Source organism: Trachypithecus francoisi, unplaced genomic scaffold (assembly GCF_009764315.1).
Source record: "Trachypithecus francoisi isolate TF-2019V2 unplaced genomic scaffold, Tfra_2.0 Lachesis_group2, whole genome shotgun sequence".
Lineage (NCBI taxonomy): Eukaryota > Metazoa > Chordata > Mammalia > Primates > Cercopithecidae > Trachypithecus > Trachypithecus francoisi.
Genome location: NW_022681465.1, coordinates 23,584,743 through 23,602,892, shown reverse-complemented (window position 1 = coordinate 23,602,892; position 18,150 = coordinate 23,584,743). Strand labels below are relative to the sequence as shown.

Sequence of the window (18,150 nt, the reverse complement as noted above, 5' to 3'; positions counted from 1 at the left end):
GCCCCCCGCCCCCCACTGCAGCCCTGGAGATGGATTTCCTGTACTTCGGATCCAGGGTTTTTGACAGAAGAGGAAGAAGGGGGAGGGGTAGAAGGGTTAAGGGGAGTCTGCTGAGAAAAAGCTGTTTTTGAGACTAGAAGGGGTTTTTGTTTTTATAATGCCATTTGACAGAGTGGAATAACAGTATCTAAGGAAACGGGTAGAGGACAACAAAGAATGGGCATATTCATGGCGAGGAGCAAAAGCTCTAGCCCATTGAAAGGCTTCTTTTCCTCCCTGGCGACAAGGACACATGCAGTGGTGGCCAAAAGAGAGAGGAGACAAAACCGCTGTAGATGGCTGATGTGAATCTAGTGGAAAGAGCTACTGGGAATGAGAGAAAGAGGAGGAGGCAGGTACTGCAGAGCGTGAGTGGTGGTGTTGGTTGATGAAATATTGGTCACCAGTAGTGTGCCTGCTTTTGTAAAACATCTAAGTAAACTCCCTGTGAATAGGGTGGCAAAAAGATACCAGTGTCTTTGTTAGTTACAAAATGCAGTGGTAGTGGCTTTTTGCGGATGACTGCAGTAGTGCTTTTTCTCCCTCTGTTAGGCTGAAAAGACAACTGCAGAGGAATAAGAAATCGTGCAGCAAATACTGGGGGTAGAAGCCCATTTACAAGAAGCCATAGTTTATAAATGCAGCCTGAACAGGAGAAAAAAAATTACTGTTTTTTAAAGTAGGAAAAATGTCAGGCTATAAATGTTTTGTCAGTGGAATGTATTGGACACTTTGATTCTACCTCACGAAAGAGATGCTCAAATTCTTTGATTTAACATAAATCCTATAGGAAATCTTAATAAATTATGTATGAAACAGTGAATCTTTTCCTTTGTTAGTGAAGCTTTTATGCCATTAATTAGGTCATTCAAGAGCAAACCACTTTATAATGTAAATTACTTTGTGAAAAATTATGGTGAACAAATTTTTGTAGGCCTAATATTTAAGACCTATATTTAAGTAATACTATATTTCTCTTTGGTTGCTTTTAGATAACACTGAATAAAGTCTACAGGCAAATATTTTAAAGCAACATGACTTTTCTTCTAGATGTATTTCTGTCTGGTGAATACTCATATACTCTTGATATAAAGTGTTTTTCATTGAGCTTATTTTTTTCCTTTACCTAAATATAAAAGCCTATCTTTATGCATATTTATAGTAGCCAACCTGCCACACCTCCCCATCCCTGAACAAGGATGACAGTGGCTTTGTAAAGCCCTCCAGGGTCAGTGACAGTGCCTCTTAAATAATGTTTATGTAATAGAAAGTCCTAAGATGACCTATTATATTGTTTTAGTAATATTTTCAAGATAATATGGAATTGGGCTGGCTTAGATAAATAAGATACATAAATTTTTCACTGATAAATTTAAACAGTTCTTTAAAAAATTATATCTGTTTTAAGAATTACTTGATCATGGATGTCAGGGTTGATAGTACTTAGGAGCCGGGCGTGGTGGCCCATGCCTGTAATACCAGCTAAACAGGAGGCTGAGGGAAGCTGAGGCAGGAGGATCACTTGAGCCTCAGAGTCAAGACCAGCCTGGGCAACCAAGCAAGACCTTATCTCAAAAAAAAGTACTTAGAGTCTCTTTTTTTAAACCTGATGGAAACTATAGCTAGAACTAAAGATGTCACATTAAAATTCCAAATGAAGTTTAACAGCTAATATTGCTCAGTTCTTTGAATTTCATTAGCATAGTGTTTGAGAGTCTATAAAATTATTATTTTTACATAAATTACCTTCTTTTACCATTTTAGCAGCTCAGTGTAGCATTATTTTTATTTTAAATGTTAGAGACTCCTAATCAAGTATGTTGTGACTTTATCCAAGGTCAAATATTGTGTAACAATGTAAAGAACCTAAGTCTTCTATTTTATTCTAATTCTATAAAACTATAATGCCTCTTATTACATACATACAAAATAATATATAACAGAGGTAATTTGAAAAGCAATGTAAGTCACTGACAAATTATTCAAAAAATGAAAAGGCAATCCTACTTGGTTGTGAATTTTTATCTACAATATAAGAATCCTTTATAAAATACCTGGTGACTAAGCAAATGGAAAAGCAGCAGTTTTCACAATGACATTCATAAACAACTTTTTAAAGATCGTGTTATTAATCATACGAACACATCTAAGTAGAACAGTGTTAGATTGAGAGGTTTTTCTGAATTAAATAAGAAATAGAGAACTAAAGTTTATTTCATTCCTCTTGTAGTATATCTAATTTATGACTGAGCTGTTGGCTTTAGTGGTCTTTGAAATTATTCACTGATATGGCGTGGATTGTGCTATTAAGGAATTTAAAATTAAATATTCATAAATGTTTTATGAACTGAATTTAAGCTATTGAAGTTTTTGTTTTTTGTTTTTTCTTTTCTTTTCTTTCTTTTTTTTTTTCTCAAAAAAAAAGGGTCTTACTTTGTCAACCCAGGCTGGTGTGCAGTCGCAAACATGGCTCACTGTAGCTTCAACCTCCCAGGCTCAAGTGATGCTCCAGCTTCAGCCCCCCAGGTAGCTGGGACTACAGGTGCACACCACCATGCATAGCTAATTTTTGTATTTTTTGTAGAGATGGGATTTCGCCAGGTTGCCCAGGCTGGTCTTGAACTTCTGAGCTCAAATGATCCTCCCACCTCAGCCTCCCAAAGTGCTGGGATTATAGGTGTAAGCCACTGTGAAGTTTCTCATTTGCATTAATTGCTCTGTAGATTTTACCATTTTTGTCTGTTTTATAAACTATTACTCATTTTATGAAATTTAACCAATCTTTTATACTTGTATATGTTTAAATGTTCTCTTCAATTTTGATCTCCCTTCTTCCCCTTTTCTTGTATTAGAATCTGAAACCTACTTATGTGGCACATAAAATGGGATAGAGTATTATGGTTCAGAAAAGATGGGTAATAGTTTAGGAAATACATTCACTACATATTTATTAGGATACCTTCTAAATATCATCTATTAAAGATGCTGGAGTCAAATAAGACATGTAAACTAATCTCTAAGAAACTCATGGTAGAATTATGTGAAATTTCATTGCAAGTTAAACACTGCTTTGGCTACTCCTAGGATATTTAAAGATTTATATAATCTAAGATATCCTCTAATTTAGAAGAATATGGTGGATTGCTCTTTGAAACACCGCTTTTTCATAAAATCTGCTTAGAGTCACAGACATTTTCTGAAAACTAAATTACTTTTGAAGTACTAAGTGTCTTGAATGTACAATGAAAACTTCTGTTAAGTGAATAGATAATGTTCTCAAAAGTTGATTTTGTAAATCAAATCATACATCAGTTGATACAAGGTAAGCCTTCTCCACTTTATTCTCACACCCTGCTCCCATTCCTCGTGTTTTTAAATATGCATAAATTCTTGAGAAGTGGTTAGCATCATTTTGTCAATCTATTTTTTTACAGTTAATGAGATTTTTTTAAAAACTTTATTGCGATAAATATACATAAAATTTACCTTAAGCACTTTTACGTGTACAGTTCTGTGGTATTAAGTACATTCACATTGTTGTGCAACCATCACCACACCCATCTCTAGAAATTTTTAATCTTCGCTAATTAAAACTCTATGCACATTAAACACTAACACGCCATTTTCCCCTCCCCCAACCCTTGGTAACCACCACTCCACTTTTTGTCTCAATGAATTTGACTATTCTAGGAACCTCAAATAAGAAAAACCATTTAATATTCATTCTTTTGCAACTGGCTTATTTCACTTAGCATAATGTCTCGAAGATTCATCCATACTGTAGCATGTGTCAGAATTTCCTTCCTTTTTAAGTCTAAATGATGTTCCATTGCATGTATATGCCACATTTTGTTCATTCTTCTGTCAGTGGACACTTCAGGTTGTTTCCACCTTTTGTCTATTGTGAATAATGCTGCTACAAACGTGGGTGTGCAAGTGTCTGCTTGGGTTTTACTTTTTTGTGTGTACTTAAACCTGTGTTTTTAATTTACATAATTTTTGAATATTATTAACTCAATACTGTTTTTGCCATCTATCCATTTTACTTTATGTCTATCTAGTTTGTGATGCTAACTCTGCTGTATAGTATTCTATAGTACCTATCACTGTTCCTCCAGTGAAGGCCATAAGTTTTCTCCAAATCCCATTAACCACAAACACCTTTATGGTAGGGACTATGTTATTTACGTATTTCTGTATAACAAATTGTACTAAAACTTAGTGGTTTAAACAGTTTCTGTGGGGCAGGAATTCAGGAATGTCTTAGTTGGATGGTCTGACTCAGGCAGGATCTCTTATAAAGTTGCAGTCATGATGTCAGTCACAGATAAAGTCATCTGAAGGGCTTGACTAGACTGACGGATCTTCTTCCAAGATGGCTAACTCGCATAGTTTCAGTTTTTCATTGGCTATTGGCAAGAGACCTCAATTCTTTGTCATGTGGGCCTCTCCATGGGGCTGCTTGAGTGTCTATAACATAGCAGCTGACTTCCCTCAATGATTCTAACAGAAAGGCCATTTATGACCTAGACTCAGAAGCCACACACCATCGCTTCTGCTGTATTCTCTTTATTAGAAGTGCGTCACTAAGTCCAGCCCACCCAAGGGAGGAATTAGGATCCACCTCTTAAAGAAGTAGGGTGAAAGAATTTATGATGTATTTTAAGATCATTACATCAACCAGTGAAACAGTTTCATTGGATTTATCTCTGGTAGAGGGATCACTGAATTATAGGGCATTGTTTCCTATTTCAGATGTAACAAATTAACACAAATTTAGTGGTTTAAGACAACACAGATGGATTATCTTGCAGTCCTGGAGATCAGACACGGTTTTCACTGGACTGAAATCAAGATATCAGTGGCTTTGCGTTTCCTCCAGAGATTCTATGGAAGAATCAATTTTCTTGCTTTTCTTCAGGTTCTTGGCATTCCTTGTCTCATGGCCTGTTTCTCCATCTTCAGTGCCAGCAGCATTCTAAATCACTCTCTGAATCTGACCCTCTGCTGCTCTTGTCACATATTCTTCTCTGACCCTTCTGCCTCCTTCTTAAAAGAACCTTTGTGATTACATTGGGTCCACCCGGATAATCCAGGAAATCCTGCTTCAAGATCCTTAACTTAGTCACATCTGCAAAGTTCCTTTAGCCACATAAGGTAACACATTCATAAGTTTTGGGGACTAGGATTTGGCCATCTTTGTGGGGCCATACACAGGCATACTCATCTGTTCTCCATTTTTTTAAGCTGAAGGATTTTTTAAGTTGTTTTTACTTTTGCAAATGAGTGTTACTTGCTTTTGGTAAATTCAGATTTTCATTTACCAAGTTTGTTTAAAGTATAGTGTAATATATAATGATCACCAAGATGGTAAGCAGATACTCATTGTTCAATTAGATGCTTGATTTTATCATCACTTAATGTATATCAGTGTATCAGCTACTTCTGACATAGTCTGTAACAGAAACGTTAAAGCAACACGGCCTTATTAAATTTCTCTTTGTACCTTGTAGACTTGTTATAACACCATTTCTGTGGGCACTCTATTGAAACTTCAGCTTCCTTACACTGTGAAGTCACTAAAGCTTGATGTTGTTCCATTCCATATTTATACATTGTACCTCCTTCTGTTGTTCCCTGATTCCTTTGCACTGTATTTCAGCTAAATTAGATGACTCTTTCCCCAAATATATATATCATTTTTCCAACCTCTGACCTTTGATCATTCTTTTCCTTCTCCTGGAATACTGTCCTCATATTTATGTTTGTTATAATCATGCCATCTCTTAAGTTCCCTTCTAAAATGGCTTTTATATTTTGAACCTTTCCTCAGTTTTCTCAGCAAGGTATGACTTTGTAGCATTCTCGGTCAGTGCTTTTCAACCCAAATTTGGCCTTGAATTCTAGGTAATTTCATCTTAGCCTGGGTCCCTTCTCAGAGTCCTGAGGTCAGGCCTTTTGTGAAATACTTTGGGAAGTCATCTAGGGGATGTAGAAGTATAGACCTGAAAAGAGTGAGACAGAGAAAGAAGGACAGCTAGTAGAAACATGTTCTCAAGTTGGTCATCACTTTGGACAGTTGTGGTTTAACCTGCCAGGACTTTCTGAGGGACCATATAGAATGTAACTCTGAATTGTCCTCCCAAGGAAAAAATCTATACACTAGCTCCTGTTCCCCTTTGGTCAATAATTGCCCCATTAAGTGTTTAGTCTTTTATTGGTTGTACATGCATTAATGTTGGGAACACAGTGAGGTGTCAGAGATTCCCTAGGACAGAAAACAAAGGATACCTCGTGCCCCTCATGTGCCATTAGTTTCCATCTGCTGTAAGCCGATTGCTGCAGCCAAGACAATGTGAAGTGGAACACAAAAATCTATTTGTATACTGATCCTATTTACCCATTCTCTTGAATAGTCCCCCCTTTGCTAGATAATAAGCTACCTGAGAACAAGGAACTTGTCAACTTATCTTTTCTCCTTATATTATTTTCCCAGAGCCACTGTAACAAAGTACCGATGATTGATAACTTAAAAGAATAGAAATGTATTTTCTAACACTTCTGGAAGCTGGAACTCTGAAATCAATGGGTTGGCAAGGTTGGTTCCATCTGATAAGGGAAAATCAGTTCTGTGTCTCTTTCCTAACTTTTTTTTTTATTTTTTTTAATTTTTATTATACTTTAAGTTCTAGGGTACATGTGCATAACATGCAGGTTTGTTACATATGTATACTTGTGCCATGTTGGTGTGCTGCCCCATCAACTCGTCAGCACCCATCATTTGTCATTTATATCAGGTATAACTCCCAATGCAATCCCTCCCCCCCCCCTCTCCATGATAGGCCCCAGGTGTGTGATGTTCCCCTTCCCGAGTCCAAGTGATCTCATTGTTCAGTTCCCACCTATGAGTGAGAACATGCGGTGTTTGGTTTTCTGTTCTTGTGATAGTTTGCTAAGAATGATGGTTTCCAGCTGCATCCATGTCCCTACAAAGGACGCAAACTCATCCTTTTTTATGGCTGCATAGTATTCCATGGTGTATATGTGCCACATTTTCTTAATCCAGTCTGTCACAGATGGACATTTGGGTTGATTCCAAGTCTTTGCTATTGTGAATAGTGCCGCAATAAACATACGTGTGCATGTGTCTTTATAGCAGCATGATTTATAATCCTTTGGGTATATACCCAGTAGTGGGATGGCTGGGTCATATGGTACATCTAGTTCTAGATCCTTGAGGAATCGCCATACTGTTTTCCATAATGGTTGAACTAGTTTACAATCCCACCAACAGTGTAAAAGTGTTCCATTTCTCCACATCCTCTCCAGCACCTGTTGTTTCCTGACTTTTGAATGATTGCCATTCTAACTGGTGTGAGATGGTATCTCATTGTGGTTTTGATTTGCATCTCTCTGATGGCCAGTGATGATGAGCATTTTTTCATGTGTCTGTTGGCTGTATGAATGTCTTCTTTTGAGAAATGTCTGTTCATATCCTTTGCCCACTTTTTGATGGGTGTTGTTTTTTTTTCTTGTAAATTTGTTTGAGTTCTTTGTAGATTCTGGATATTAGCCCTTTGTCAGATGAGTAGATTGCAAAAATTTTCTCCCATTCTGTAGGTTGCCTGTTCACTCTGATGGTAGTTTCTTTTGCTGTGCAGAAGCTCTTTAGTTTATTAGATCCCATTTGTCAATTTTGGCTTTTGCTGCCGTTGCTTTTGGTGTTTTAGACATGAAGTCCTTGCCCATGCCTATGTCCTGAATGGTACTACCTAGGTTTTCTTCTAGGGTTTTTATGGTATTAGGTCTAACATTTAAGTCTCTAATCCATCTTGAATTATTTTCGTATAAGGAGTAAGGAAAGGATCCAGTTTCAGCTTTCTACTTATGGCTAGCCAATTTTCCCAGCACCATTTATTAAATAGGGAATCCTTTCCCCATTTCTTGTTTCTCTCAGGTTTGTCAAAGATCAGATGGCTGTAGATGTGTGGTATTATTTCTGAGGACTCTGTTCTGTTCCATTGGTCTATATCTCTGTTTTGGTACCAGTACCATGCTGTTTTGGTTACTGTAGCCTTGTAGTATAGTTTGAAGTCAGGTAGCGTGATGCCTCCAGCTTTGTTCTTTTGACTTAGGATTGTCTTGGCAATGCGGCTCTTTTTTGGTTCCATATGAACTTTAAAGCAGTTTTTTCCCTTCTGTGAAGAACTCATTGGTAGCTTGATGGGGATGGCATTGAATCTATAAATAACCTTGGGCAGTATGGCCATTTTCACGATATTGATTCTTCCTATCCATGAGCATGGTATGTTCTTCCATTTGTTAGTGTCCTCTTTGATTTCACTGAGCAGTGGTTTGTAGTTCTCCTTGAAGAGGTCCTTTACATCCTTGTAAGTTGGATTCCTAGGTATTTTATTCTCTTTGAAGCAATTGTGAATGGAAGTTCATTCATGATTTGGCTCTCTGTTTGTCTGTTACTGGTGTATAAGAATGCTTGTGATTTTTGCACATTAATTTTGTATCCTGAGACTTTGCTGAAGTTGCTTATCAGCTTAAGGAGATTTTGGGCTGAGACAATGGGGTTTTCTAAATATACAATCATGTCATCTGCAAACAGGGACAATTTGACTTCTTCTTTTCCTAACTGGATACCCTTGATTTCTTTCTCTTGCCTGATTGCCCTAGCCAGAACTTCCAACACTATGTTGAATAGGAGTGGTGAGAGAGGGCATCCCTGTCTTGTGCCAGTTTTCAAAGGGAATTTTCCAGTTTTTGCCCATTCAGTATGATATTGGCTGTGGGTTTGTCATAAATAGCTCTTATTATTTTGAGGTACGTTCCATCAATACCAATTTATTGAGCGTTTTAGCATGAAGGGCTGTTGAATTTTGTCAAAAGCCTTTCTGCATCTATTGAGATAATCATGTGGTTCTTGTCTTTGGTTCTGTTTATATGCTGGATTACGTTTATTGATTTGCGAATGTTGAACCAGCCTTGCATCCAGGGATGAAGCCCACTTGATCATGGTGGATAAGCTTTTTGATGTGCTGCTGATCCGGTTTGCCAGTATTTTATTGAGGATTTTTGCATCGATGTTCATCAGGGATATTGGTCTAAAATTTTCTTTTTTTGTTGTGTCTCTGCCAGGCTTTGGTATCAGGATGATGTTGCCTCATAAAATGAGTTGGGGAGGATTCCCTCTTTTTCTTTGATGGAATAGTTTCAGAAGGAATGGTACCAGCTCCTCCTTGTACCTCTGGTAGAATTCAGCTGTGAATCCATCTGGTCTGGACTTTTTTGGTGGGTAGGCTATTAATTATTGCCTCAATTTCAGAGCCTGCTATTGGTCTATTCAGGATTCAACTTCTTCCTGGTTTAGTCTTGGAAGAGTGTAAGTGTCCAGGAAATTATCCATTTCTTCTAGATTTTCTAGTTGATTTGCGTAGAGGTGTTTATAGTATCTCTGATGGTAGTTTGTATTTCTGTGGGGTCCGTGGTGATATCCCCTTTATCATTTTTTATTGCGTCTATTTGATTCTTCTCTCTTTTCTTCTTTATTAGTCTTGCTAGCGGTCTGTCAATTTTGTTGATCTTTTCAAAAAACCAACTCCTGGATTCATTGATTTTTTGGAGGGTTTTTTGTGTCTCTATCTCCTTCAGTTCTGCTCTGATCTTAGTTATTTCTTGCCTTCTGCTAGCTTTTGAATGTGTTTGCTCTTGCTTCTCCAGTTCTTTTAATTGTGATGTTAGAGTGTCAATTTTAGATCTTTCCAGCTTTCTCTTGTGGGCATTTAGTGCTATAAATTTCCCTCTACACACTGCTTTAAATGTGTCCCAGAGATTCTGGTATGTTGTATCTTGTTCTCATTGGTTTCAAAGAACATCTTTATTTCTGCCTTCATTTCGTTATGTACCCAGTAGTCATTCAGGAGCAGGTTGTTCAGTTTCCATGTAGTTGAGCGGTTTTGATTGAGTTTCTTAGTCCTGAGTTCTAGTTTGATTGCACTGTGGTCTGAGAGACAGTTTGTTATAATTTCTGTTCTTTTACATTTGCTAGGAGTGCTTTACTTCCAATTATGTGGTCAATTTTGGAATAAGTGCGATGTGGTGCTGAGAAGAATGTATATTCTGTTGATTTGGGGTGGAGAGTTCTGTAGATGTCTATTAGGTCCGCTGGTGCAGAGATGAGTTCAATTCCTGGATATCCTTGTTAACTTTCTGTCTCGTTGATCTGTCTAATGTTGACAGTGGAGTGTTGAAGTCTCCCATTATTATTGTATGGGAGTCTAAGTCTCTTTGTAAGTCTCTAAGGACTTGCTTTATGAATCTGGTGCTCCTGTATTGGGTGCATATATTTTAGGAGAGTTAGCTCTCCTGTTGAATTGATCCCTTTACCATTATGTAATGGCCTTCTTTGTCTCTTTTGATCTTTGATGGTTTAAAGTCTGTTTTATCAGAGACTAGGATTGCAACCCCTGCTTTTTTTTTGTTCCCATTTGCTTGGTAGATCTTCCTCCATCCCTTTATTTTGAGCCTATGTATGTCTCTGCATGTGAGATGGGTCTCCTGAATACAGCAGACTGATGGGTCTTGACTCTTTATCCAGTTTGCCAGTCTGTGTCTTTTAATTGGAGCATTAGTCCATTACATTTAAGGTTAATATGGTTATGTGTGAACTTGATCCTGCCATTATGATTAACTGGTTATTTTGCTCGTTAGTTGATGCAGTTTCTTCCTAGCCTCGATGGTCTTTACATTTTGGCATGTTTTTGCAATGGCTGGTACCGGTTGTTCCTTTCCATGTTTAGGGCTTCCTTCAGGGTCTCTTGTAAGGCAGGCCTGGTGGTGACAAAATCTCTAAGCATTTGCTTATCTGTAAAGGATTTTATTTCTCCTTCACTGATGAAACTTAGTTTGGCTGGATATGAAATTCTGGGTTGAAAATTCTTTTCTTTAAGAATGTTGAATATTGGCCCCCACTCTCTTCTGGCTTGTAGAGTTTCTGCCGAGAGTCTGCTGTTAGTCTGATGGCTTCCCTTTGTGGGTAACCGACCTTTCTCTCTGGCTGCCTTAAGACTTTTTCCTTCATTTCAACTTTGTGAATCTGGCAATTATGTGTCTTGGAGTTGCTCTTCTCGAGGAGTATCTTTGTGGCGTTCTCTGTATTTCCTGAATTTGAATGTTGGCCTGCCCTACTAGGTTGGGGAAGTTCTCCTGGATGATATCCTGAAGAGTGTTTTCCAACTTGGTTCCATTTCCCCCTCACTTTCAGGCACCCCAATCAGACGTAGATTTGGTCTTTTTACATATCCCATACTTCTTGCAGGCTTTGTTCATTTCTTTTTCTTCTTTTTCTTTTGGTTTCTCTTCTCGCTTCATTTCATTCATTTGATCCTCAATCGCTGATACTCTTTCTTCCAGTTGATCGAGTTGGTTACTGAAGCTTGTGCATTTGTCACGTATTTCTCGTGTCATGGTTTTCATCTCTGTCATTTCATTTATGACCTTCTCTGCATTAATTAGTCTAGCTGTCAATTCTTCCACTCTTTTTCAAGATTTTTAGTTTCTTTGCGCTGGGTACGTAATTCCTCCTTTAGCTCTGAGAAGTTTGATGGACTGAAGCCTTCTTCTCTCATCTCGTCAAAGTCATTCTCTGACCAGCTTTGATCCGTTGCTGGCGATGGGCTGCGCTCCTTTGCAGGGGGAGATGCGCTCTTATTTTTGAATTTCCAGCTTTTCTGCCCTGCTTCTTCCCCATCTTTGTGGTTTTATCTGCCTCTGGTCTTTGATGATGGTGACGTACTGATGGGGTTTTGTATAGGTGTTCTTCCTGTTTGATAGTTTTCCTTCTAATAGTCAGGACCCTCAGCTGTAGGTCTGTTGGAGATTGCTTGAGGTCCACTCCAGACCCTGTTTGCCTGGGTATCAGCAGCAGAGGTTGCAGAAGATAGAATATTGCTGAACAGTGAGTGTACCTGTCTGATTCTTACTTTGGAAGCTTCCTCTCAGGGGTGTACTCCACCCTGTGAGGTGTAGGGTGTCAGACTGCCCCTAGTGGGGGATGTCTCCCAGTTAGCCTACTCAGGGGTCAGGGACCCACTTGAGCAGGCAGTCTGTCCGTTCTCAGATCTCAACCTCCGTGTTGGGAGATCCACTGCTCTCTTCAAAGCTGTCAGACAGAGTCGTTCGCGTCTGCACAGGCCTCTGCTGCTTCCCCTGTTGTTGTTTAGCTGTGCCCTGTCCCCAGAGGTGGAGTCTACAGAGACAGGCAGGTTTCCTTGAGCTGCTGTGACCTCCACCCAGTTCGAGCTTCCCAGAGGCTTTGTTTACCTACTTAAGCCTCAGCAATGGTGGGCGCCCCTCCCCCAGCCTCGCTGCTGCCTTGCGGTTAGATCGCAGACTGCTGTGCTAGCAATGAGGGAGGCTCCGTGGCCGTGGGACCCTCCCGGCCAGGTGTGGTTATACTCTCCTGGTGTGCCCATTTGCTTAAAGCGCAGTACTGGGGTGGGAATTACCCGATTTTCCAGGTGTTGTGTGACTCAGTTCCCCTGGCTAGGAAAAGGGATTCCCTTCCCCCTTGCGCTTCCCAGGTGAGGCGATGCCTCGCCCTGCTTCAGCTCTCGCTGGTCGGGCTGCAGCAGCTGACCAGCACCAATTGTCCAGCACTCCCCAGTGAGATGACCCCAGTACCTCAGTTGAAAATGCAGAAATCACCGGTCTTCTGTGTTGCTCGCGCCGGGAGTTGGAGACTGGAGCTGTTCCTATTCGGCCATCTTGCTCCGCCCTTAGTTAGACTCTCTTTCCTAACTTTTAATGGTTGCCTGAAATCCTTGTCATTCCTAAATGCACTAAATGCCCACAAGAGAAAGCTGGAAATCTCTAAAATTGACACTCTTAACATCAACCATAAAAGAACTGGAGAAGCAAGAGCAAACACATCAAAAGGCTAGCGAAGGCAGAATAAATAAGATCAGAACAGAACTGAAGGAGTAGAGACACAAAAAACCCTCCAAAAAATCAATGAATCCAGGAGTTGGTTTTTTGAAAAGATCACCAAATGACAGCCGCTAGCAAGACTAATAGAAGAAAAGAGAAAGAATCAAATAGACCATAAAAATTTAAAGGGGATATCACCACGGACCCCACAGAAATACAAACTACCATCAAAATACTATAACACCTCTACGCAAATCAACTAGAAAATTCTCAAGAAATGGATAATTTCCTGGACACTTACACTCTTCCAAGACTAACCAGGAAGAAGTTGAATCCTGAATAGACCATAGCAGGCTCTGAAATTGGGCAATAATTAATAGCCTACCCACCAAAAAAAGTCCAGGACCAGATGGATTCACAGCTGAATTCTACCAGAGGTACAAGGAGGAGCTGGTACCATTCTCTGAAACTATTCCAATCAATAGAAAAAGAGGGAATCCTCCCAACTCATTTTATGAGGCCAACATCATCCTGATACCAAGCCTGGCAGAGACACAACAAAAAAAGAAAATTTTAGACCATATCCCTGATGAACATCGATGCAAAATCCTCAATAAAATACTGGCAAACCGGATTCAGCAGCACATCAAAAAGCTTATCCACCATGATCAAATGGGCTTCATCCCTGGGATGCAAGGCTGGTTCAACATTCGCAAATCAATAAACGTAATCCAGCATATAAACAGAACCAAAGACAAGAACCACATGATTATCTCAATAGATGCAGAAAAGGCTTTTGACAAAATTCAACAGCCCTTCACGCTAAAAACGCTCAATAAATTTGGTATTGATGGAACGTACCTCAAAATAATAAGAGCTACTGATGACAAACCCACAGCCAATATCATACTGAATGGGCAAAAACTGGAAAAATTCCCTTTGAAAACTGGCACAAGACAGGGATGCCCTCTCTCACCACTCCTATTCAACATAGTGTTGGAAGTTCTGGCTAGGGCAATCAGGCAAGAGAAAGAAATCAAGGGTATCCAGTTAGGAAAAGAAGAAGTCAAATTGTCCCTGTTTGCAGATGACATGATTATATATTTAGAAAACCCCATTGTCTCAGCCCAAAATCTCCTTAAGCTGATAAGCAACTTCACCAAAGTCTCAGGATACAAAATTAATGTGCAAAAATCACAAGCATTCTTAACACCAGTAACAGACAAACAGAGAGCCAAATCACGAATGAACTTCCATTCACAATTGCTCCAAAGAGAATAAAATACCTAGGAATCCAACTTACAAGGGATGTAAAGGACCTCTTCAAGGAGAACTACAAACCACTGCTCAGTGAAATCAAAGAGGACACTAACAAATGGAAGAACATACCATGCTCATGGATAGGAAGAATCAATATCGTGAAAATGGCCATACTGCCCAAGGTTATTTATAGATTCAATGCCATCCCCATCAAGCTACCAATGAGTTTCTTCACAGAAGTGGAAAAAACGGCTTTAAAGTTCATATGGAACCAAAAAAGAGCCCGCATTGCCAAGACAATCCTAAGTCATAAGAACAAAGCTGGAGGCATCACACTACCTGACTTCAAACTATGCTACAAGGCTACAGTAACCAAAACAACATGGTACTGGTACCAAAACAGAGATATAGACCAATGGAACAGAACAGAGTCCTCAGAAATAATACCACACATCTACAGCCATCTGATCTTTGATAACCCTGAGAGAAACAAGAAATGGGGAAAGGATTCCCTATTTAATAAATGGTGCTGGGACAATTGGCTAGCCATAAGTGGAAAGCTGAAACTGGATCCTTTCCTTACTCCTTATACGAAAATTAACTCAAGATGGATTAGAGACTTAAATGTTAGACCTAATACCATAAAAACCCTAGAAGAAAACCTAGGTAGTACCATTCAGGACATAGGCATGGGCAAGGACTCATGTCTAAAACACCAAAAGCAACGGCAGCAAAAGCAAAATTGACAAATGGGATCTAATTAAACTAAAGAGCTTCTGCACAGCAAAAGAAACTACCATCAGAGTGAACAGGCAACCTACAGAATGGGAGAAAATTTTTGCAATCTACTCATCTGACAAAGGGCTAATATCCAGAATCTACAAAGAACTCAACAAATTTACAAGAAAAAAACAAACAACCCCATCAAAAAGTGGGCAAAGGATATGAACAGACATTTCTCAAAAGAAGACATTCATACAGCCAACAGACACATGAAAAAATGCTCATCATCACTGGCCATCAGAGAGATGCAAATCAAAACCACAATGAGATACCATCTCACACCAGTTAGAATGGCAATCATTCAAAAGTCAGGAAACAACAGGTGCTGGAGAGGATGTGGAGAAATGGGAACACTTTTACACTGTTGGTGGGATTGTAAACTAGTTCAACCATTATGGAAAACAGTATGGCGATTCCTCAAGGATCTAGAACTAGATGTACCATATGACCCAGCCATCCTACTACTGGGTATATACCCAAAGGATTATAAATCATGCTGCTATAAAGACACGTGCACACGTATGTTTATTGCAGCACTATTCACAATAGCAAAGACTTGGAATCAACCCAAATGTCCATCTGTGACAGACTGGATTAAGAAAATGTGGCACATATACACCATGGAATATTATGCAGCCATAAAAAAGGATGAGTTTGCGTCCTTTGTAGGGACATGGATGCAGCTGGAAACCATCATTCTTAGCAAACTATCACAAGAACAGAAAACCAAACACCGCATGTTCTCACTCATAGGGGGAACTGAACATGAGATCACTTGGACTCGGGAAGGGAACATCACACACCTGGGGCCTATCATGGAGAGGGGGGAGGGGGGAGGGATTGCATTGGGAGTTATACCTGATATAAATGACAAATTGATGGGTGCTGACGAGTTGATGGGTGCGGCACACCAACATGGCACAAGTATACATATGTAACAAACCTGCATGTTATGCACATGTACCCTAGAACTTAAAGTATAATAAAAAAAAAAAGTAAAATACTTATTTTAGTATTAGAAATTTCCTAATAGCCTTTGAAATTATTTGGGTTACCTTGGGGTGTTTGAAAACCCAAATTGGGAAATTATGCTTTAACCACCAGTTTTTGTAAATTAAGTTTTATTAGAGCACAGGCATGTCCATCTGATGATGTGTTTGGGGCTATTTTTGTGCTACAGCTACAAAGTCAAGTAGTTGCAACAGAAATCATATGACCCACAAAGCCTTATAGTATTTATTATCTGGCCCTTACAGAAAATGCTTGCCAACCCCTGCTCCTCGTAATTGGGATGGGCGTCTTGAGACCTGCCCACACTTGGTATGGGCTTCGATAGGTCTAGCCAGTGTTATGTAGCTATTTACAGCATGTAAGCAAAGGAAAGAGTGGGGAAAGAATACAACAGACAGAAGACTGAATATCACCACCTAATGGGGCATTTGTAGGGAAGAGAAAGAGAAATAGAAAATGGTTGTTAAAGAGAAAAGAATTAAAATGGATGAGGTGAATTCTGCTTGGAATTTAAAACTTTTTTGTGTATTATTGATTTTGTATCTGGCAAGCGTAAAATTTTTATATTTCTAAGATTTTTCTATTTTGTTTCTTTCCAATCATTACATGGTCTCTTTTTTAAATTTTACTGTGTGAATTAGGACTTCCAGGATTACATTGACTGAAAGTGTGGATAGTAGACATCTTATTCCTGATTTTAAAGAGAATGTCTGTAACATTTCACTATTAAGAATGAAGTTTACGGCTGGGTGTGGAGTGCCTGTAATCCCAGCAGTTTGGGAGGTGGAGGCAGGCGGATCACTTGAGGTCAGGAGTTTGAGACCAGCCTGGCCAACAAGGTAAAACCCCATCTCTGTAATCCCAGCTACTCGAGAGGCTGAGGCATGAGACTTGCTTGAACCTGGGAGGTTGCAGTGAGCCCAGATCATGCCACTGCACTCCAGCCTGGGCAACAGAGCAAGACTCCATCTACTAAAACAAACATACTAAAAAAGAATGACGTTTACAAAATTAGCTGAGCATGTTGGCTTGTGTCCATAGTCCCAGTTACTCTAGAGGCTGAAGCAGGAGGGTTACTTGAGGTAGGGAGGTCAAGGCTGCAGTAAGCCTAGGTGACAGAGCAAAACCCTGTCTCAGAAAAAAAGAATGAAGTTTACTTTAGCTTTGACAGTTTCCCTCCCATTTCCAGGTTTTTATGGAAAGTGTTTTCTTTGTCTGAGATGGTTTTTCTTTAGTATTTTCATGTAGCGAGTGACACATATAAATGATCTTATATTGCACTCTACTCGCATTCCTGGAATAAACTCAGCTTCATTCTGCTATAGTTTCTTTACTGTGTGCTATTGTATTCTGCTTCCTGATAATTTCATTTAGATTTTTCGAATCAATATTTGTAAATATTAGCCTATAATTATTCTTTTTCACACAATCTTTGACTTTTATGTCATGGTTAGATTGGCTTCATGAAATGGCCTTGGAAAATATTTCCTATTCTTCCATCCTTGGAAGCATTTGTATAAGATCGGAATAATTTGTTCCTTAAAAGTTTGGTAGAAGGTGTTTGCAAAACCATTCAGATATGGTGTTTTGAAGGATTTGGAGGAGGATGGGAAAGATATTAATACTTACTGCTCCAATTTTTTTTTTTTTTTTTTTTTTTGAGATGGAGTCTTGCTCTGTCACCCAGGCTGGAGTGCAGTGGCACGATCTTGGCTCACTGCAACAACCTCCACCTCCTGGGTTCACGCCATTCTCCTGCCTCAGCCTCCTGAGTAGCTGGGACTACAGGCTCACACAACCACTCCCGGCTAATTTTTGTATTTTTAGTAGAGACAGGGTTTCTCCATGTTGGCCAGGATAGTCTCTTATCTCCTGACCTTGTGATCCACCCTCCTTGGCCTCCTAAAGTGCTGGGATTACAGGCGTGAGCCCCCGGGCCTCGTCCAATTTTTTAATAGTTGTAGAACTATTAAGGTTTTTCTGTTGCTTCTTGAATCAATTCCCCCTCCCTAGAATCTTTGTTTTAGTATGTTTGGAGGTTGTTTTCTTTTTTCTCTCTCTAATCATATTTAGTTGTTTTTTGTTTTTTAATCCAACTTTTTCTTTTCTTTTTTATTTCGG

At 39.3% G+C, this 18,150-nt stretch overlaps 1 protein-coding gene across 10 annotated transcripts in view; it reads left to right on the top strand.

Annotated features, from left to right (window-relative positions):
* APC (APC regulator of WNT signaling pathway) overlaps positions 1 to 18,150 on the top strand; it is a 150,173-nt gene that overhangs the window by 29,966 nt on the left and 102,057 nt on the right. The gene's annotated exons all lie outside the window — the stretch shown is intronic.